Below are 22,242 nucleotides of genomic sequence, written 5' to 3' on the forward strand. Positions count from 1 at the left end.
CTGGGCATGGACTTTATTGTAGACCTCCCTGTGTCTCGGGGCCATACGGTCATCCTCATGGTCGTCGATCGTTTTTCCAAAATGTGCCATTGTATTCCACTCAGGAAATTACCAACAGCGCAAGAACTGGCCACGGTCTTTTCCAGGGAGATTTTTCGCCTGCATGGGTTGCCCAAGGTGATTGTCTCGGACCGCGGGAGTCAGTTCGTGTCCAGATTCTGGCGCGCCTTCTGCTCCCAGTTGGGCATTAGTCTCTCCTTTTCTTCAGCCTACCACCCGCAGTCCAATGGGGCTGCGGAGCGTTCCAATCAGGCCTTAGAACAATTCCTTCGGTGTTATATCTCGGACCATCAGGACGATTGGGCCGATCTCCTGCCTTGGGCTGAGTTTGCCAGGAACTCAGCGGTCAACTCCTCCTCCGGGATGTCCCCCTTCATGGCCAACTATGGGTACCAACCCGCGGTATTACCTGAGAGGTTCTCACCACAGGACATTCCGGCTGTGGAGGACCATCTTGCTGCCCTGCGTTCTTCATGGGGGCAGATCCAGAGGGCTTTGAGGGACTCGGCTCAGCGTCAGAAGTTCCAGGCTGATCGCAGACGGTTGCCCGCTCCTTCATACCAGGTCGGCGATCGGGTGTGGTTGTCTACTCGTAACCTCAATCTTCGGGTGCCCACACCCAAACTAGCTCCCCGTTTTGTCGGTCCTTTTCGCATTCTCCGCAAGGTGAATCCGGTGGCCTATGCCCTTGCCCTTCCACCTGGGATGCGGATCTCCAATATCTTTCATGTATCACTGTTGAAACCTCTGATCTGCAATCGCTTCACTACCTCTCTGCCTCGGCCCCGTCCCATTCGGGTTGACGGTCATGAGGAGTATGAGGTGAGCCGGATCCTGGACTCTCGATTGGTGCGCGGCCGATTACAGTTCCTGGTTCATTGGCGCGGTTATGGTCCCGAGGAGCGTTCCTGGGTTCCTTCCGCGGATGTCCATGCTCCTGCCCTCCTCCGCGCGTTTCATACCCGCTTTCCTCGGAAACCTTTTGTTGAGCCGCGGAGGGGGAGGGGCCCTTGAGGAGGAGGTACTGTCAAGGTCCTACCTTTTCCCAGAGGTTATGTTACTCCATGTGCTAGCATCCATCTTGGATTTCTGCTGAGCATGATGGGAATCTTTTATGCCTTCAGGTCTCTGAGGTCCATCCCCCAGAGGGGTGTGGCTGAGTACATATAAGCCTGGGATCTGCACATGCTCTTTGCACTTGTGTCTTGTGTCTTTGTCTTGCTACAGCTCTGTGTATACGCTCGTGACTCTTCTGGTATTCTGACTCGGCTTGTGACTAAGACCATTCTCTGCGTTTCCCTTTGATCTGACCTTCCGTTGCTGAACCCGGCCCGTGACCTGTGATTCTCTGTCTACTGTTCTGTACTGTTTTGTCCCGTTGTTATTGACCCGGCTTGTCTGACTACGCTATTGTCATTCTCACCAACTACACGCCATTGGCGGCGGCCATTACCGCAGCTGGGGTGTCTCGGGGGCCGCGACCTGGTCCCTGGTTGCGTCAAGTCCATCCCCACCATCAGGGGCCCTGGTGAAGGGCAGCCTGGGACTTAGACTCCGCGCCCTGAGGGACTTCAGTCTGTTGGTGGTGGTTGTCGTCAGCCAGTGCGTTACCCTACCACTAGGCCTACCTGTCCGTTCCACAGCCCTGCCCTGACACTGTCATCCTGATGCCTATACTAAGCATTGGGCTATCATAACTGTTCTGGTGCAAAACATCTCAGGGTTGTCAAAAAAGCTTGATCATATATAAATCCATGTCTGAAGATAATTACCTCACTCTGCCATCTTGTTACTGGACCAATCATTGGGCTGTCAAAACTGCTCTGGGGCACAGCCTCTCAGGGTTGTCAAGAAAGCTGAAAGACATATAAATCCACATCAGAAGATGGTTATCTTACTCTGCCATCTTGATGCTTGGACCAAGCATTGGGCTTTCAAAACTGCTCTGGTGCACAGCCTCTCAGGGTCGTCAAGAAAGCTGGATGACATATAAATCCACATCGGAAGATGGCTACCGTACTCTGTCATCTTGATACTTGGATCAAGCATTGGGCTATCAACACTGCTTTGGTGCACATCCTCTCAGGGATACCAATAAAACCTGATGAAATATTAATCAGCATCTGAAGATGGTTACCTCACTCCGCCATCTTGATGCTTGCGCCAAGCATTGGGCAATCATAACTGATCTGTTGCTCAGCTTCTCAGGGATGTCAATAAAACTTAGTAATCTGAAGATGGATACCTAACTGCCATCTTGATGCCTGGACCACACATTGGGCTTTGAAACCAATAAGGTTCACTGCATGAAATCAAGACTTCACTATATCATCTTTATCGTTCGTCACCCTCTTTAACTTTGACTTTAGCTATGTAAGACTTGAGCAGTGGTGCAAGGCACTATCATATTGAGGGTGGCAACAGCTGGATTCTTATATATATATATATATATATATATATATATAGCACCTCTGACTGGCTCTTTGTGCTGCTTCCCCCTCTTCCAGTCCAGAGAATTGTAAGAGGCTAAAATCAAGTCAAGGTCACACAAAGTGAGGTTGATTTGAGTTGGGAATCTTCAAATCCTTTTTTGGCCAGACCATGCAGAAGCCTCTGTTGGCCTACAGGTACATGGTTTAAAGGAAGATTATTTTTTTCTATAAAGCACCACAATTTCTAACATATTGGGCCCCTATGACTACACTTTAAAATACTATAAAAGTGAATTGAGGAAGGGATGGTTGCTGTTTCAGTGGTCAAGGAGAGCAGTTTTCAGGGGCTTATGTTGTCTGTGAGGGCCATACAGTCAATGGTGAACAGACGTCCTTACAGCTACAAGTAACAAGGTTGGTGCATGCAGGTACAGGTGATTGGCTGTAAAAGGTTTATTTCAGTAGCAGACAGAATCACCAATCTGAAGCCGTCACCATGTTGTTAGGTAAATCTGCTTCTATCTGTAAAAATCAGCAAAACATTAAAAGTCCAGTTATGCCGGTGACACGTCCCATGAGACCCCTTCACTATACACTGCGTTGCCTCTACATTACCTAGGTTGACCTGCCATCAGCATCTCTCTCGCTCACTTCCTTCCTCTGGCCCTCTCATTTGTCATGCTGGCCTGTGAGCTCTGCCAGGCCTCTCCATGCTTCATGGTTGCCATATCTGATCAGTGTGATTGATCATGGCCGTAGCCACAGGTTGGTAATATGTTATTTTCAGAAAGTCCCCCATGTCCCCGGGGATGTCAGTGGCATGACAGACTTATAAACTGGCCATTTATCACCCGGGTCCCTGGTGGTCAGTCCTGTCTCACGCTGAGCTGAGGCTGGCCTGCGGGGTTACCGCTGCAAAAATGTTTAGCTGACTCTTCAGATGGGCTGCTTACAGTAAGTAAACGTATGCCACGTCACGTATTGTGCACAATTACTGGCTTTTCCTTCAGATTCTGCAGACTCTTTGTTATTTTGTTTCTTTCTTTATTTCCCTATTATGTTTTATTTCCTGTTTTGTCAATCCTTTTTCAATTATGTGTTTTACTTTTAATTTCCTTTTGCTGGGAATTATTTTGTCTCTTTGTCTACCATAATGTTCTCTTTGCTTTTCTACTTATCACTTTCTCTTTTTAACCCATACAGAACTTTTTGTAGAGTCGCATTAAGTTATCTTTCCTACTGTTCCTATTGAATTGCTTTTTTCACTTCCCCTTCTTTTTCCCATATGTTCTCCTTCCCTTTTTAACAAATAGAATAAAATATTTAGAATTTTTTTTCTGCTGTCAGAAATTTTCCTTTTTTTTCCTTTTCCTTTTCTTTTCCCCTTCCATTTCCCTTGACTTTTCCTTTCCCCTTCCCTTGAATTTTCCTTTCCTTTTCACCCTCCCTTTCCCTTGACTTTTCCTTTCCCCTTCCCTTTGTCTTGACTTTTCTTTTTCCTTTCCCCTTCCCTTTTCCTTTCCCTTTCCTCTTCCCTTGACTTTTCCTTTCCTTTTCCCCTTCTCTTTCCTTTGGCTTTTCCTTTCCCTTTTCCCTTCCATTTCCTTTGACTTTTCCTTTCCCTTTCCCTTGACTTTTCCTTTCCCCTGCTCTTTCCTTTGACTTTTCCTTTCCCTTTCTGTTTTCCTTGACTTTACCTTTCCCTTGACTTTTCCTTTTCTCTTCCTTTTCCCTTGACTTGATTTTTCCTTTCCCTATCCTCTTTCCTTTCCCTTTCTCTTGACTTTTCCTGTCCTTTTCCTTTGACTTTTCCTTTCCCTTTCCCTTGACTTTTCCTTTAACTTTCCCTTTCCCTTGACTTTTCCTTTCCTTTTCCCCTTCTCTTTCCTTTTGCTTTTCCTTTCCCTTTTCCCTTCCATTTCCTTTGACTTTTCCTTTCCCTTTCCCCTTCCCTTGACTTTTCCTTTCCCCTGCCCTTTCCTTTGACTTTTCCTTTCCCTTTCCCCTTCTGTTTTCCTTTCCCTTGACTTTACCTTTTCCTTTTCCTTTTCTCTTCCTTTTCCCTTTGCCTTGATTTTTCCTTTCCCTATCCTCTTTCCTTTCCCTTGACTTTTCCTGTCCTTTTCCTTTGACTTTATCTTTCCCTTTCCCTTGACTTTTCCTTTAACTTTCCCTTTCCTTTTCCCCTTCTCTTTCCTTTGGCTTTTCCTTTTCCTTCCCTTTGACTTTTCCTTTCCCTTTCCTTTGACTTTTCCTTTCCCTTTCCCCTTCCATTACGTTTTCCTTTCCCCTGCCCTTTCCTTTGACTTTTCCTTTCCCCTTCCCTTGATTTTTTCTTTCCCCTGCCCTTTCCTTTGACTTTTCCTTTCCTCTTCTGTTTTCCTTTCCCTTGACTTTAGCATTCCCTTTCCCTTGACTTTTCCTTTTCCTTTTCTCTTCCTTTTCCCTTTGCCTTGATTTTTCCTTTCCCTATTTTCTTTCTTTTCCCTTTCTCTTGACTTTTCCTTTCCCCTTTCCCTTGACTTTTCCTTTCCCCTTTCCCTTGATTTTTCCTTCTCCTTTTCTTATTCCTTTTTGCTTGGCTTTTCCTTTACCTTTCCTTTTCACTTTCCCTTCCTTTTCTCTTCTCTCTCATTTCCTATTGTCTTTTCATTGCTCTTCCTTCCATTTCTTTTCTCTCGTATTCCCTTCTCTTTCTTCCCTTCCCCTGTAATATTAAAGTTAGAGTGAGGCTCATTCATACCTGCAGCACTCTCTGCTGCCCCTCTGAAATGTGAATTGCGGTGGATGGCTGAACAGGGATTTCCTATATAAATACCATGCCGCAAGCCAAGCGTTTGGCTCATGGTTGAAGAGTGTACCCATTCACTTGAATGAATTGCTTTAATTGGTGGTACTGATTGTTGAACACTTCATGGGATATCATTTTTGCCACAGCTGGGAATCAATGCATCAGCACCACAGCAGGTGTAAGACTCCAAGCACCTGAATATTATCACTTAGATGTCGGTGTCAGTGGTGGGGTTGGGGGGGGATGGTATGACTGTGGCTCAACCTCCTGTTTGAGACATTAGACAGGGATAACCAGAAACAAGCCAGAGGTCAGGATGGGCAGCAGACATTGATAACCAAGAACAAGCCAAGGGTCAGGACTGGTAGCAGATATGGAAAACCAGAAACAAGCCAGAGGTCAGGAAGGGCAGCAGACATGGATAACCAAAAACAAGCCAAGGGTCAGGACTGATAGCAGATATGGAAAACCATTAACAAGCCAGAAGTCAGGATGAACAGCAGACACAGATAACCAGGTACAAGCTGATGGTCAGGACAGGCAACAGACGTGGATTACCAAGAACAAGCCAAGGGTCCAGACTGGTAGCAGACAGGGATAAGCAGCAACAAGCCAGAGGTCAGGAAGGGCAACAGACATGGATAACCAAAAACAAGCCAAGAGTCAGGACTGATAGCAGATATGGAAAACCAGCAACAAGCCAGAGGTCAGGACGGGCAGCAAACACAGATAACCTGGCACAAGCTGAAGGTCATGACAGGCAACATACATGGATTACCAAGAACAAGCCAAGGGCCAGGACTGGTAGCAGACACAGATTGCCAAGAACAAGCCAAGGGTCAGGACTGATAGCAGATATGGGAAACCATCAACAAGCCAGAGGTCAGGACGGGCAGGAGACACAGATAACCAGATGCATGCTGAAGGTCAGAACAGGCAGCAGACATAGATAACCAGGAACAAGCCATGGGTCAGGACTGGTAGCAGACATGGTTGGTGATCAACCAGCCTAAGGTCAGGATGGGCAGCTGATACAGATAACCAGGTCCAAGCATAAGGTCAGGACTGGTAGCAGATATGGTTAGTGACCAACCAGCCAAAGGTCAGGATGGGCAGCCAATGCAGATAACGAGGTCCAAGCTTAAGGTCAAGACAGGCAGCAGACACGGATAACCAGGAACCAGCCAGAAAACTGTACACAGGGATCAAATGGAAGATACAGGCTGGAAACCAGTGAAACTTTGGGTGGGATCTGGAAATGTGCAGGGCCGCGTACCCATGGAAGGAGATAGTAGTAGCTATTAGCGCTGACATCTGTATTTGAAGTACAGATCACCAGATTCAAACACAAGCAACCCCTGCCCAATACCCACAGTGACCTCCGAGCTCGTAGCCTGTTCTGTGTTCCCGAGACTTCCTATTGACCCTCCTACTTCCAGGGACGTCACTTCCGCCGGTGCGTTCCATGCTGGCCGTGCGGCCATTTCCTGGGTACGGACGTCGTTGACCGGCTCCACCCTATCTACATACCCTAGGGCAGTGGTGGGCAACCTTTTTTTTCAACTGAGCCAAATCTCGCCAAAACCACGATTGAAATTTATTTTGAGAGCCACATTTTAAAAACTGAAAATACATCCCCCATATAGTAATTCATCTTCCATAGTAATTCATCCCCCATAGTAATTCATCCCCCATATAGTAATTCATCCCCCATAGTAATTCATCCCCAATATAGTAATTCATCCCCCATAGTAATTCATCCCCCATATAGTAATTCATCCCCCCTATAGTAATTCATCCCCCATATAGTAATTCATCCCCCATAGTAATTCATCCCCCATATAGTAATTCATCCCCCCTATAGTAATTCATCCCCCATATAGTAATTCATCCCCCATATAGTAATTCATCCCCCATAGTAATTCATCCCCCACATAGTAATTCATCCCCCACATAGTAATTCATCCCCCATATAGTAATTCATCCCCCATATAGTAATTCATCCCCCCTATAGTAATTCATCCCCCATAGTAATTCATCCCCCCTATAGTAATTCATCCCCTCTATAGTAATTCATCCCCCATATAGTAATTCATCCCCCATAGTAATTCATCCCCCACATAGTAATTCATCCCCCACATAGTAATTCATCCCCCATATAGTAATTCATCCCCCATATAGTAATTCATCCCCCCTATAGTAATTCATCCCCCATAGTAATTCATCCCCCACATAGTAATTCATCCCCCCTATAGTAATTCATCCCCTCTATAGTAATTCATCCCCCATATAGTAATTCATTCCCCATATTGTGTCAATTCACTTACCTTTGCTCCGCGCGTTCCTCTCGCCGTGTTCGCGCGCCGTTCCGGTCTTCAGGGCGGACTGTGAGAGGAGAGGAGTTCGTCACGCTGCCCCGCCTACATCCTGACAGCCAATGTTTGCCACGCTCCGCGGGCCGGATTAAAAGGTCCACCGGGCCGTATGCGGGCCGTAGTTTGCCCATTGCTGGGCTAGCTGCAGAGTCCTGACTTTTGGGGCGGCCGCTCGAGAGGAGGGAGGGGAGCGGGCGCCCGGCACACAGAAGAGCCGCATTAAAGAGTGTAAAGAGCCGCATGTGGCTCGCGAGCCACGGCTTGCCGACCACTGCCCTAGGGAGATTCCCTCTACTACACCCACGGCTTCAGCTGTCACTCGGGCTTTCCCGGCGGTACCCTACAGGACGGAGAAGAGTGGTCTTATACAGATGAGCTCATACTGCCTATATCTTTGTTCTTGTGTTTTTATACCTATCCATTAATCTGCACTTAGTTTTGGCGCCCCCCTGTTTCTTCTTTCCTCCATGTTAGTAGCACTGACACCTGTATTTGAAGTACAGGCCACCAAATTCAAACACGAGCAACCCCTGCCCTACACCCACAGGACTCGGCCGACCGCGATGGTACACGGCACTTTGCTCGAAAAAGGTACCATTCTTCTCCTCTGAGATACGGCAATAAAAGACGCCATTAGATCACACAACGACTCAATAGCCGAATTAAAATAAAAAAAGTATACCGATGAAATTTAGACTATAAGTCACCTGCTTGGCGCTTGTGTATTCGCTAAGTGCCTGCGCCATTGTGTGAAATAAACTTGTTTCCATTTAGTATAATTGAATCACAATCATTTGGGAATTGCATTACAAAACCCGAGCGACTCCCCCGGTCTGAGCCATTTGCATGAGCTAAACTGTTGTTATTAATATCATTTTTATTATTTTTAGTGTTGTTTTTTTTTTTTTTCGCTAGCGCTGGGGCCTTAATGTACTGTGACCCCCTTTAATCCCTTCCAGTGTAAGACCATTCATTAGAGTATTGTAGCGTTAGCTGTGGGATCTGTTCCATTCACTCCCTATTATATAGCGAACACGTCGCTTTAGTCACGGAGACTAATGCGAATTGTGGGCAGGTGAGATCGTACATTGATATGCGACGCGCTTTATTAACGTTAGAAGGAAAAAAAAAAAAAAGAAAAGAAAATCGTTTTTTTCTGACTTTCTCAAAGTCTTCATCGCATTGTATTGGCGTCGGCTGTATAGAGGAGTGCAGTGTGCTGTGTTATATTATCCGCCATTTTTTGGGGGGGGAGGGGCTGCAGTGTTCTTGAGTAGGCAATATGTTACCCCAAACGGTGGTAGTGTATGTGCCCCGTTCACAGGACAGCGCCGGTGGGATGTGCGCTGCAGTGCAGTGCAGAGGGATGCAGGCGCGGTGCGTGTTTCTGCAGCACTGCGGATGGCACCTGCGCTGCAGCGCCATGTAAGTAGATGGGGGGGCCGATGACGTCACCGGTTGCTAAGGACTCGGTGGTGCCTGCACTTGCTCATGTCCTTAACAACCGTTCACAGCGGGAGCTGACATGGATAATTGCAGTAATAAATGTTCAGGTAACATTCTGAAGGCCTATGCAGTCAAAGTTCGATCCAAACGTTCATCCTCGCCCATAACTGACCTTACATAACGTAGTAACTCATGGCAACCAGTCAGAGCTGACCTTACTGAGCTGAGTAACCCATGACAACCAGTCATAGCTGACCTTACTGAACCGAGTAACCCATGGTAGCCAGTCATAGCTGACCTTACTGAACTGAATAGGCCATAGCAACCAGTTATAGCTGAATTTACTGAACTGGGTAACCCATGGCAACCAGTCATAGCTGACCTAACTGACATCAGTAACGCATAGCAACCAGTCCTAGTTGACCTTACTGAACTGTGTAGCCCATGGCAACCAGTTATAGATGACTTTACTGAACTAAGTAACCCAGAGCAACCAGTCATAGCTGACCTTACTGAACTGAGTAACCCATGGCAACCAGTCATAATTGACCTTACTATCCTGAGTAAACCATAGCAACCAGTCATAACTGACCTTACTGAACTGAATAACCCATGGCAACCAGTCATACCTGACCTTACCAAAACTGAGTAACCCATGGCAATAGCTGACCTTACCAAACTGAGTAACTTACTTTATTGAGCTGAGTATCCCATGGCAACAAGTCATAGCTGACCTTATATGAGTAACCCATAGCAACCAGTGGGATGAAGACTCTGATGTGAAAAGAAGGGAGAGGATGAAGACTCTGATGCGATAGGAGGAGGGGGACTGAGAACTCTGATGTGAAGGGGGGACTGAGGGCACGGATGTGAAAGGAGGAGGACTCTGATGTGCAGGGGGAGAGTGGACCGAGGACTCTAATATGAAAGGGGGAGGGGACAGAGGACTCCAATATGAAAGGGGGAGGGGACAGAGGATTCTAATATGAAAGGGGGAGAGGACAGAGGATTCTAATATCAAAGGGGGAGGGGACAGAGGACTCTAATATGAAAGGGGGAGGGGACAGAGGACTCTAATATGAAAGGGGGAGGGGACAGAGGACTTTGATGTGAAAAGGGAACCCCATTTTAGACTGGGGTGCCTTGACATTTTGCAAAATTTCAAAGGATGCAGTGAATGAAAAGATCAGTGGCATAGAGAAGCATAGAGACCCAGTGATGACATCACAAGGTCTAAAATAATGAGAACAGAGCGGTTTCATCCAATAATGTGTTCGTCACGTTGATGGAGGGTAAGGAGGGATGAACCAGGGAAGGCAGAATAAACTCCATCTTTAAGCGGTCTATCTTTGCGTCCTCGGAATGCGAAGCACGTGTGAGTGTACAGAAGTGTCAGGACGCCGATGTACGTCGAGTGTCTCCAGAGGTCTGTCCTTTCACACGGTGCCCCAGCTGAACGTTTGCTCAGGTGAGAAGACGCAGCGTCGGAGATGACAGAGCGCTCCCAGCGCCGGGGATGGCCCCTCCGAGACGGGGGCTGTGTACACAAATGTAAGCCGGCGATGTTTCGCGGCGTGATGTCACTTCACACCTGGGCAAACTCGGCGTGAATAGGAGCGCGCGCTGTATGGAACCCCGCCGGCGGCTCTCTCTTTGTTTTCCCAGCGTCAGCCGTCACTGGAAAATAACAATCTGAGCTGACCTTTTATATTAACCTCATTTAGATTGCTTTCTGCTCCAAATCCATAGGATTCCTTTTATAAGATTGGCACCGGAGACCGAGCCGGGAGCCAGGATTGTGTCACCGCGGAAAATTCTTCAACGCGGGATAGGCTGACCATTTAAAGGCAAACTCTGATATAAAAGACAGCGATTCATTAATACATCAGTACATTTTTTTTTTTAATTACAAGCAGTGAATGTGATCTGGTATCTGCCTATTGCAGTCCCCGTACAGCAGGGCTGGAGTGTGAGAGGAAGAAGCAGCACAAAGAGGCAATCAGATCAGATGTTAACAGAGTGACGTGGGAGATGTGTTCATCACTGCGCTGATTCTCCTTTCACTGTCCAGTCACAAGCTGGGGGCTTGTCCGGGATGACCTGGGCTCAGAAGAAGTGGGTTTGAATGATGCTGGTGGTCGGACTGAGGACATCCTGCAGCAGATAATACATATTGTGGGGAAAGTCTCTGGATTAGACCTCAGTTCATGTGCTGACAAGAAGCATGCTGATAGGAGCTGAGAGCAAGGTGAAAGAGGGAGAAGCTCATCACTGTGCTGCTTCTCCTTTCACTGTCCAGTCACAGGCTGGGGGCTTGTCCGGGATGACCTGGGCTCAGAAGAAGCGGGTTTGAATGATGCTGGTGATCAGACTGAGGACATCCTGCAGCAGATAATACAGATTATATTGAAAATCTCTGGATTAGACCTCAGTTCATGTGCTGACAAGAAGCATACTGATAGGAGATGAGAGCAAAGTGAAAGAGAGGTAAGCGCATCACTGTGCTGCTTCTCCTTTCACTTTCCATTCACAGTCTGGGGGCTTGTCCGGGATGACCTGGGCTCAGAAGAAGTGGGTTTGAATGATGCTGGTGATCACACTGAGGACATCCTGCAACAGAAAAAAGTACTGCAGTTGAAATTTCTGGATTGAAGATGAATATTGCAGCAAAAGCTGTGTAAGGCTCTGAATGTGACCTGGTATCAGCCTCTTGAAGTCACTGTACAGCAGGGCTGGAGTATGAGAAGAAAAAGCAGCACAAGGCACCAATCAGATCATATGGTAGCAGAGTGATGTTTTCATCACTGTGCTGCTTCTCCTTTCACTTTCCAGTCACAGGCTGGGGGCTTGTCCGGGATGACCTGGGCTCAGAAGAAGTGGGTTGGAATGATGCTGGTGATCCGACATCCTGCAGCAGAAAATACATATTGTGGGGAAAACCTCTGGATTGGATTTCAGTTCATGTGCTGACATGAAGCATGCTGATAGCAGGAGAGAGCAGATTGACAGAGAGATGAGTTCATCACTGTGCTGATTCTTCCTTTACAGGCTGGGGAGGGGGGTGGGTCCAGGATGACCTGGGCTCAGAGAAAGTGGGTTGAATGATGCTGGGCATGAGGACATCTAGCAGCAGAAAAAAGTACTGCAATGGAAATCTCTGGATTGAAGGTGAATATTGCAGTGTAAGGATCTGAGTGTGACCTGGTATCAGCCTCGCATAGTCCCTGTACAGCTGGGCTGGAGCATGAGAGAAAGAAGCAGCACAAGGAGCCAATCAGATCATATGTTGACAAATTGACAGAGATTTGCATTCAACGTTGTGCTGCTTCTCCTTTCACTATCTAGTCACAGGCTGGGGGCTTGTCCGGGATGACCTGGGAATAGAAGAAGTAGGCTTGCAGCACAATTAGCCAAGCAGTGCTGACAAAAAGCTTGCTGATAGGAGGAGAGAGCAGAGTGGCAGAGAGAATAATTTATCATTCTGCTGCTTCTCCTTTTACAGGCAGGGGGCAGGTCCAGGACAACCTGGGCTCAGGGGAAGTAGGCTAAATGATGCTGACCATCAGACTGAGGACACCTAGCAGCAGAAAAAAAAAGGACTGCAAGGGAAATCTCTGGGTTGAAGGTGAATTTTGCAGCAAAAGCTGGTACTGCTCTTTTATCTTTTTTTTTGTGTGAACGTCTGCTTTAACCCCTTCCCGCCCCTCCCCAGGGACCCTTTAGCAGGGGCTGTACGCTCGGGGTGCAGGAAGGATCGGCAATCATGTGACCACTGTGATTGGCTGTCACAGTATATGGCAACAGTATCATTTTTCATTTTATCCTCAAAAAACCATCCTTGAGGTCTGGTCCAGTGACTGCGCCTAGGCTGAGATGATGTCATCAGTCTGCTGCAGGGAGGAGGAAGCAATCCCTCAGTCTCAAATAAAAACATTTTTTGATTATTTTTCACTATAATTAATTTTCGCTTGATACTAATGATATATATATTTTATTTAACATCACAACTATCAGATTGATTTCTGGACACGAGTCATAGATTACTTTCCATTATTCGGTTTATTACGTTTATTGATAGAGTGGAGCGCGGCACATATTTATTATTTTAAATCAGTTATATGCACTATTATATGAGTAATGCCGGCCATAGACGGGTCAAAAATAGGCCGTTTAAAAAAAAAAAAAAAAAAAAATTGGTTGTTCGATTGGCCGACGTTACCACCAATGGTAAAAAAAAAAATCGGCCGATTTTTGTCCCGTCTATGGCCGGCATTTAACCCCATAATTACTTCTGTCTCTTGCAGAGACAGGGGAGCACACAGGGGAGCAATAAAGAAGAAGAAGAAGAAGAAGAATTCCTGTCCGCTATTATATTTTATATAAAAATTCTTGAGGTTGCAACATTGTATCTATTTGTATCCATTTCGGATACAGATGGTTTTATTCAGATACAAATAGATACATTGTTGCAACTGCAAGAATTTTCATATAAAACATAATAGCGGACTGGAATTCTTCTTCTGCTTCTTCTTTTTCTTCCTCTTCTTCTTCTTCTTCCAGGTCACAGCTCATGCGCAAATTTTTTATCGGTAAAATGATCGGCTGATTTGCCCATCATTGCCGGGAAAATCGTCCGATCGTCAAAATCGGCTGCAAATTTTCCAACATGCCCGATAAAAAAATTGTGCAAGAAGCCCGAAAAACGGCTGACCAATTAACCCACTAACAGTGCGAAAATCGGCTGATTTTTTTTCCAGCCGAAAAAGAAGTCTAGTTCGCTATTATATTTTATATGAAAAGTCTTGCGGTTGCAACAATGTATCCATTTCAGATACAGATGGTTTAATTCGGATACAAATGGATACATTGTTGCAACCGCAAGACTTTGTCATATAAAATAAAATAGCGGACTGGAATTCTTCTTCTGCTTCTTCTTTTTCTTCTTCTTTTTCTTCTTCTTCCAGGTCACGGCTCATGCGCAAATTTTAACCCACTAACGGTGCGAAAATCGGCCGATTTTTTTTCGTCCGAAAAAGAATTCCACTTCGCTATTATATTTTATATGAAAAGTATAGTAGTTGCAACAATGTATCCATTTGTGTCCATTTTGGATACAGATGGTTTTATTCAGATAGAAATAGATACATTGTTGCAACCGCAATACGTTTCATATAAAATATAATAGCGAACTGGAATTATTCTTCTTCTTTTTCTTCATCTTCTTTTTCTTCTTCTTCTTGCAGGTCACGGCTCATGCACAGATTTTTTATCGGTAAAACGATCAGCCGATTTGCCCATCATTTCCGGGAAAATCGGCCGATTATCAAAATCGGGCGCGAATTTTCCAACATGCCCGCTAAAAAAAATGTGCAAAAATCCCGAACCAATTAACCCACTAACGGTGCGAAAAATCGTCCGATTTTCGACCCGTCTATGGCATAAGTGTTGGTCTCAGTGAACCACGTGTGTATCAATTAAATTTAATTGATTAATTATTGAGGCACTTTTTTTATTCACCATAGTAGCTCGCAAGCACATTTTGCACAATCCCTCAGTCTCCTCCCCCCAGTGATCAGGCTGTATATCGTAATTTTGCAGCCAGTTATGGTAAGAGGGTAAAGCAGGGGCTGATCTGTGTCAGACATTTGTGAACCCAACCAAGAACTGCGCGGTCACCAAGATTTATATGATCTATGATCTTTGAGCTGGCTTTTCGGTCTGCTGGTGAGTAAACGCTGACCTCAGATGTTGCCCGAACAAATATGGGGCTGTCCTCCTGGAGAGAAAAGCCATTGTCAGGAGGAGTACTGCGATCTCCGAGAGAGGTAACAAATACCCGACGCTTGCTAAGCATGTATGAACCCGAAGACGTGACAAATCCATCTGATGACAGGTCCACTTTACCTCTCCTAGGTAGTACAGGGCAGGCTGTGAGCCGCGGTATTGAATTTCTGAAAGTGGAACGAAATAAACAAATACTTTACATTCCTGCAAATAAGAGAAAGTTGTTGAGCGGGTCACACGACGGCGCACATCTTCACCGGCCCGGCGGACACGTCTCTGTAGAAACGCCATTGTCACAGCGCCCGCTCTCTGAACAAATAAAACACAGGTGCAAGCAATGGCGTTCAATGGGAAGAACTTTCCCCGCGAACATCGACCAGGAGATGCAACGTGCCGTCTAGGACACCATCGTGGGAAAGTGGACCTGTCCCCAACCACAGCAAAAAGGTCCGTCTTCCTGGAAACACAACATGAGACGCAAGACCTTCACTTATCGTCTCAGTACTCGGGTTAACTTCAGTGAGGTCCCTTATATAAGCCAGGAGACCCCTGCCCCCCCAAAGGGAGAGGGGCCTCAGGAGAAGTCCAAATATGCAAAGGATTAGGGATTGGTTAGGTTAGGGTTAGAGGCGAATAGATGTTAGGGTTGAGGGGCTAAGGATAGGCCGGGGGTGACAGAGTTAGAAGTAGAACTAGGTTAGGTCCAAAGCGATGTAAAGGTTGAGGCTGATAGGGTAGGGTTGGGGTTAGGCTAAGTTTAGAGTTAGAGCCTGATAGGGTCAGGGGAGCCAGGCTTAACTTAGGGTTAGAGCCAAAGTGATGCTAGGATGGTTAGGGTTAGGGTAGGGTTAGGCTAAGGTTAGAGCCAAAGTGATGTTAGGATGGTTAGGGTTAGGGTAGGGTTAGGGTTAGGGTAGGGTTAGGCTTAGGTTAGGGCCAAAGTGATGTTAGGGTGGTTAGGGTTAGGGTAGGGTTAGGCTAAGGTTAGAGCCAAAGTGATGCTAGGACGGTTAGGGTTAGGGTAGGGTTAGGCTAAGGTTAGAGCCAAAGTGATGTTAGGATGGTTAGGGTTAGGGTAGGGTTAGGGTTAGGGTAGGGTTAGGCTTAGGTTAGGGCCAAAGTGATGTTAGGGTGGTTAGGGTTAGGGTAGGGTTAGGCTAAGGTTAGAGCCAAAGTGATGTTAGGATGGTTAGGGTAGGGTTAGGCTTAGGTTAGAGCCAAAGTGATGTTAGGGTGGTTAGGGTAGGGTTAGGCTTAGGTTAGAGCCAAAGTGATGTTAGGATGGTTAGGGTTAGGGTAGGGTTAGGGTAGGGTTAGGCTTAGGTTAGGGCCAAAGTGATGTTAGGGTGGTTAGGGTTAGGGTAGGGTTAGGCTAAGGTTAGAGTCAAAGTGATGTTAGGATGGTTAGGGTAGGGTTAGGCTTAGGTTAGAGCCAAAGTGATGTTAGGATGGTTAGGGTTGGGGTAGGGTTAGGCTAAGGTTAGAGTCAAAGTGATGTTAGGATGGTTAGGGTAGGGTTAGGCTAAGGTTAGAGTCAAAGTGATGTTAGGATGGTTAGGGTGGGGTTAGGCTTAGGTTAGAGCCAAAGTGATGTTAGGATGGTTAGGGTTGGGGTAGGGTTAGGCTTAGGTTAGAGCCAAAGTGATGTTAGAATGGTTAGGGTTGGGGTAGGGTTAGGCTTAGGTTAGGGTCAAGGATTGGGAGGATTGGGGTGGGGTTGGAGTTAGGCTAGGTTTAGAGATAGAGCAAAAGTGATGTTAGGGTCAGCGGAGTCAGGCTTACCTTAGGGTTAGAGCCAAAGTGATGTTAGAATGGTTAGGGTTGGGGTAGGGTTAGGGTCAAGGATTAGAAGGATTGGGGTGGGGTTGGAGTTAGGCTAGGTTTAGAGATAGAGCAAAGTGATGTTAGGGTCAGGGGAGTCAGGCTTACCTTAGGGTTAGAGCCGGAGTGATGTTAGGATTGAGAGGTTAGGGTTAGGTGAGGGTTAGCAGAGTTAGAGTTAGTACTAGTTTAGGGTTAGAGCCAAAGTGGTGTTAGAGTTGGGGGGGCTAGGAATAGGTTATGGTTAACGGAGTCTGGGTTAAAAATAGGTTAGGGTTCGAGCCAAAGCGATGTAAAGGTTGGGCGGATAAGGGTAGGGTTGGGGTTAGGCTAGGTTTAGGGTTAGAGCCAAAGTGGTGTTAGGGTTGAGAGGTTAGGGTTAGGTGAGGGTTAGCAGAGTTAGAGTTAGGACTAGTTTGGGGATAGAGCCAAAGTGGTGTTAGGGTTGGGGGGGGGGGGCTAGGAATAGGTTAGCAGAGTTAGGGTTAAAACTAGGTTAGGGTTCGAGCCAAAGCAGTATAAAAGGTTGGGTGGATAAGAGTAGGTTTGGGGTTAGGCTAGGTTTAGGGTTAGAGCCAAAGTCATGGGCCCCTCCCACAGCTCTGCAGTCTGCACAGAGACTATGTACATCCCAGTGATGATGTCATTGCTGCTTTGACAGATTAATATCTGGGTTTGCAAAGGCACAAAGTGGATTTATATCCTTTTGGCTATTGAAAATGATATTTAAGTGACAGTTGTTGTGGCTGGAGTTCTGCTTTAAGTAGGTGGAATAAAAAGTAAAGTCAACGTTAACAAAGCCCTGCCCAGGGGCGGACTGACAGCTCATGGGGCCCCCGGGCAATAGGGGATCATGGGGCCCGTGTCCTCGCCCACACTCAAATCACACCCAAAAAAGCCTATGAAAGGTACCAGGGACAGCCCCCTACTGACCCCGGGCCCTCAGGCAGTGCCCGAGTCCCCCAATGGTCAGTCCGCCCCTGGCCCTGCAACCACTGACTCTCGTTAAAGCCAGATTCTGTGCCGGTAGCAACCAATCTGCTTCTGAGATGTGTGTACAAATCAAACCTGCTTGCTGTGGGCAGCACAGACAGTTTGGCTTTCAGAAACATTTAATACATAAGACCCCCCCCCCCCCATCGGTGATTTTGGGTTGTGAATCTGCTGTGTGTGTCAGTCGTCTTCCACACTCGGCCTGCATGGCGGCGCCCTCTGTTCCATGTGAGCATTTATTACTGAAATTCGCTCATGCGTCGTTCAACGATTGTACCAGCAGAAGTGGGTTTTCCTGGAAGTTTTCAGGCCGCGCTTTCCTCCTTCCAGACACGGCCATATATTTCCTATCGAAGTCGTAAAACGGCGATGTAAAAGGGAGGCACGCCATAAAAATAATAATAATAAAAAACACAGAAGACGGTCGTCTGATAAGTCTCCCCCGTCACAAAGCCTCTTTTTAGAGTGCGGTCGGAGTATCGGGTTTGCGGTTGCACAGGAGTGGATGCCGGCCACCGGCACACAATGGGGAAGTCTGTAGCATAGCAGAATCCCAGGGAGACCACCGCTGAAAGACCCTGACAGCCCCCCGCTCTCAGCCGCTCTCAGCCGCTCTAAGGAAGGGAATTGCCAAAAAAAAAAAAAAGAGCCTTTTTAAAAAAAATGTTGCCACATAATTCTGTTGCAGGCTTGGATCATCGAAATAAAAAATACAACAGACGTGGAGTTTGAGGCAGAAACACGGAGAAGAGGGGTTAAAGGACGGGTCCGCCTGCTAGAAAAATGTCAAAAATACAGCAACAATGTAAAAAAAAAATGTGCATTTGTTAGATTTTTGCATTCGGGTCTGCAGAGCATTGCAACTGCGATGGGTGCATGGTGGGTGCAATGTACAGGCTAGCCCCAGGTCTGCATGGAGGTATGCCGCCAACCACGTAAGTTCAAGCAACAGTCTCAGGTGGCAGGTGATGGGGAGGGTGGCACCGAGGACGGAATGTTCATGTTATACAATCCATCTTCAATTCAGCTCAGTAACGTTACCCTGCATACGCAGTGAAGCATTGCTAAGCTGGTTACTAGGATGCTGGCAGCCTCCAGCATCCTAGCAACCAATGACGATGTGTGGCTATGCATCAGTGGTTCCTTGGATGCATGTAGTTGGATCCTACAGCATCATTGGTTGTTATGGTGCAGACATCCATCTGTGGACAACCAATAATGCTGTACCACCAAACCACATGCATCCTAGCAACAAATGATGAATAGCCACACATCACCATTGGTTGCTAGGATGCTGGATGCCAGGCTACAGTGTCATCAGTTGCTCACTGCAGCTCAATAATGTTGCCATGTATTTACAGTGAAGCATTGCTAAGCTGGTTACTAGGATGCTGGAGGCCTCCATCATCCTAGCAACCAATGACGATGTGTGGCTATGCATCATTGGTTCTTAGGATGCATGTAGTTGGAGCCTACAGCATCATTGGTTGTTATGGTGCAGACATCCATCTGTGGACAACCAATAATGCTGTACCACCAAACCACATGCATCCTAGCAACCAATGACAATGTGTGGCTATGCATCATTGGTTCCTAGGATGCATGTAGTTGGATCCTACAGCATCATTGGTTGTTATGGTGTAGACATCTACCTGTGAACAACCAATAATGCTGTACCACCAAACCACATGCATCCTAGCAACAAATGATGCATAGCCACACATCACCATTGGTTGCTAGGATGCAGGAGGCCAGGCCACAGTGTCATCAGTTGCTCACTGCAGCTCAGTAATGTTGTCCTGTATACACAGTGAAGCATTGCTAAGCTGGTTACTAGGATGCTGGCAGCCTCCAGCATCCTAGCAACCAATGACGATGTGTGGCTATGCATCATTGGTTCCTAGGATGCATGTAGTTGGATCCTACAGCATCATTGGTTGTTATGGTGTAGACATCCATCTGTGGACAATTATTGATGCTGTGATACACAACCACATGCATCCTAGCAACCATTGACACAAAGCCACACATTGTCATTGATTACTAGGATGCTGTAGGCCAGGCCGGAGTGTCATTGGTTGCTCATTGCAGCTCAGTAACGTTGCCCTGTATACACAGGACAGAGTTACTAAGTTGGTTGCTAGTGTGCTGGCAGCTGGGTCCCACAGTATCACTGGTTGTTAGGATACATGCTCTCTGCTACTTATGTCCAATGACACACAGCTCAGTTGGTCACTAGGACTCTATCAGCTAGGTCACAGTGTCATTGGTTGCTATACCTATATCTAAACAAAAAAAGAGAAGGGGGCAAAATTGGGATGGTAACACCTTGGGACAGGTGTGGCAAAACCAGCTGCCTCAGGTGACAGTTGATGGGGGCGGGCACTAAGGCTGGAGTGTCCATACTGCCCCCACTGCAGGCTTAGTAACGCAGGGCAGTGTTACTAAGCTAGTTGCTAGGATGTTGTATGCTGGGTCCCACAGCATCATTGGTTGTTATTGTTCAGTCATCCACATGCCCAGCTCAGCCACATGCATCCTAGCAACCAATGAGAAATGGTTGCTCATTGGTTGCTATGACGCTGGTAGCTGGGGCACCATGTCTTTGGTTGCTAGGACGCTGGTGGCTGGGGCACAGTGTCATTGGTTGCTCACCGCAGCTCACTAATGATGTATGCAAGGGGCAGCATTACTTGGCTGCTTGCTAGGACGTGGCAGTTATACCCCACAACCTCATTGGTTGTTATGGTGCAGGCTCCATGCCTTCTGCATCCTATAAACCACCGATGGACAGCCACACGTGTCATTGGTCGTTAGGACATTGGTGGCCAGGCCATAGCATCATTGAATGCTGTGCCAGTGTCCTAGCAACCAAAGGAACAAAGGGTAGGGGTGGCATGGAGGGGATGGGGAGGTGGCAAAACCAGCTGCCTCAGGTGGCAGTTGATGGGAGGGTGGCAACTAAGGGTGGAGTGTCCATACCCGACACTCAGTCCTGACTCCAGCTCATCAACGTTGCCCTGTATACATAGAACAGCGTTTCTACGTTGGTTACTAGGACTCCGCAGGCTGGGTCCAACTGCATCACTGGTTGTTATGGTGCAGACCCCTGCCGCCAACATCCTAGCAACCAATGAAGCACAGCCACACATTTTCATTAGTTGTTAGGATGCTGGCGGCCAGGCCACTGCATCATTGGCCGCTGTGCCAGTGTTCTAGTAACTAAACAGGTGGTGGTGGCAAAAATGTGGTGGCAACTGGAAGGGGCATCAAAACTGGCATCCACAGGTAGCAACTAACCTAGCTCCTCTCCACTTCCTCTGAGCCCAGATCATCCCGGATAAGCCCCCAGTCTGTGACAGAAAAAATACATGCAATGAGCTGTGCTACCTGCCAAAGGAGTTATATTCCTGTACATCCAGTCCTGAAATTTACACAGCTCTTCTACACAATGAAGCCCTGCCTTGCAGGGCTGGACACCTGATTTGTTTTCTCTGCTGCAGTGTCATGTACCATTCTTCTTCCTTCCCCAGCCTGTGACTGGACAGTGAAAGGAGAAGCAGCACAGATAAAATAATGAAACCTTTGTTGCAACTTTCTGTTCCAAACTTTTTTCTTTCTGCCACTATATGTCCTCCCTCAGGTGGCCAGTGTCTTTATACCCACTTCCTCTGAGCCCAGATCATCCCGGGTAAGCCCCCAGTCTGTGACTGGGCAGTAAAAGGGGAAGCAGAAGACTGATGAGCGCACCTCTCTGTCACTTTGCACTCTCCTCCTACCAGCATGTCTTTTGTTAGCACGCAAGCACTACAACACAACTGATTGCACTGCTTCTCCTTCTCCCTGTCTGAGTTCTGCTGTACAGGCACTACAAGAAGCTGATCAAATTTACACAACTTTTACATTTTTAAAAAATAAAATATGTTTACCGATGTATTAGTGAATACCGAGTTGCATTCATTGTCTTTTAGATCTGCCTACAGTGCAGCTTTAAAGTGTACTCCTTCTCGCTTACCTTTGCCATGCTCCACCACTCCTACATTCCTTCACCCACTACAACCAGTTACATAGCCGGTACTTCTAGACTTAAGACTTTCTCCCCTTCCACTTCCTGCATCGAGATGCTACCTCAGAGATAACACAGTCATGTAAATCCTGGAGTCTGTGCAGTTTTTGGCTGTGTTCACAAATGTCTGACACAGATCAGCCCTTGCTGCAGCTTTTTTTTTTGGCGGGAATGTGGGGGAACACAGTATCGACACCTCCAGCACTGAATATGTGTAAAAGCATAGGGTGCTGGGGTGTGCTGGAACATCTATTGATGCTGGCTGATGGGGGATCTATTGTCACTGGAGGGAATTTTTTTTTGCATGGCGTTCTATTGTTGCTGGGGAGTCTGTTATTGTTGATGGGAGTTCTGTTCTTGCTGGGGAATCAATTGATGCTGGAAAGGGATCTACTGTTGAAGGAGTGGTCTATTAGTGCTGGCTCCGGGATAGTCTATTGATGTTCGCTGTTGGGAGATCTGTTGTTGCTGCTG

The sequence above is a fragment of the Staurois parvus genome, unplaced genomic scaffold, assembly GCF_062004578.1.
Source record: "Staurois parvus isolate SC_StPar_1 unplaced genomic scaffold, SC_StPar_1.0 ptg000924l, whole genome shotgun sequence".
Classification (NCBI taxonomy): domain Eukaryota; kingdom Metazoa; phylum Chordata; class Amphibia; order Anura; family Ranidae; genus Staurois; species Staurois parvus.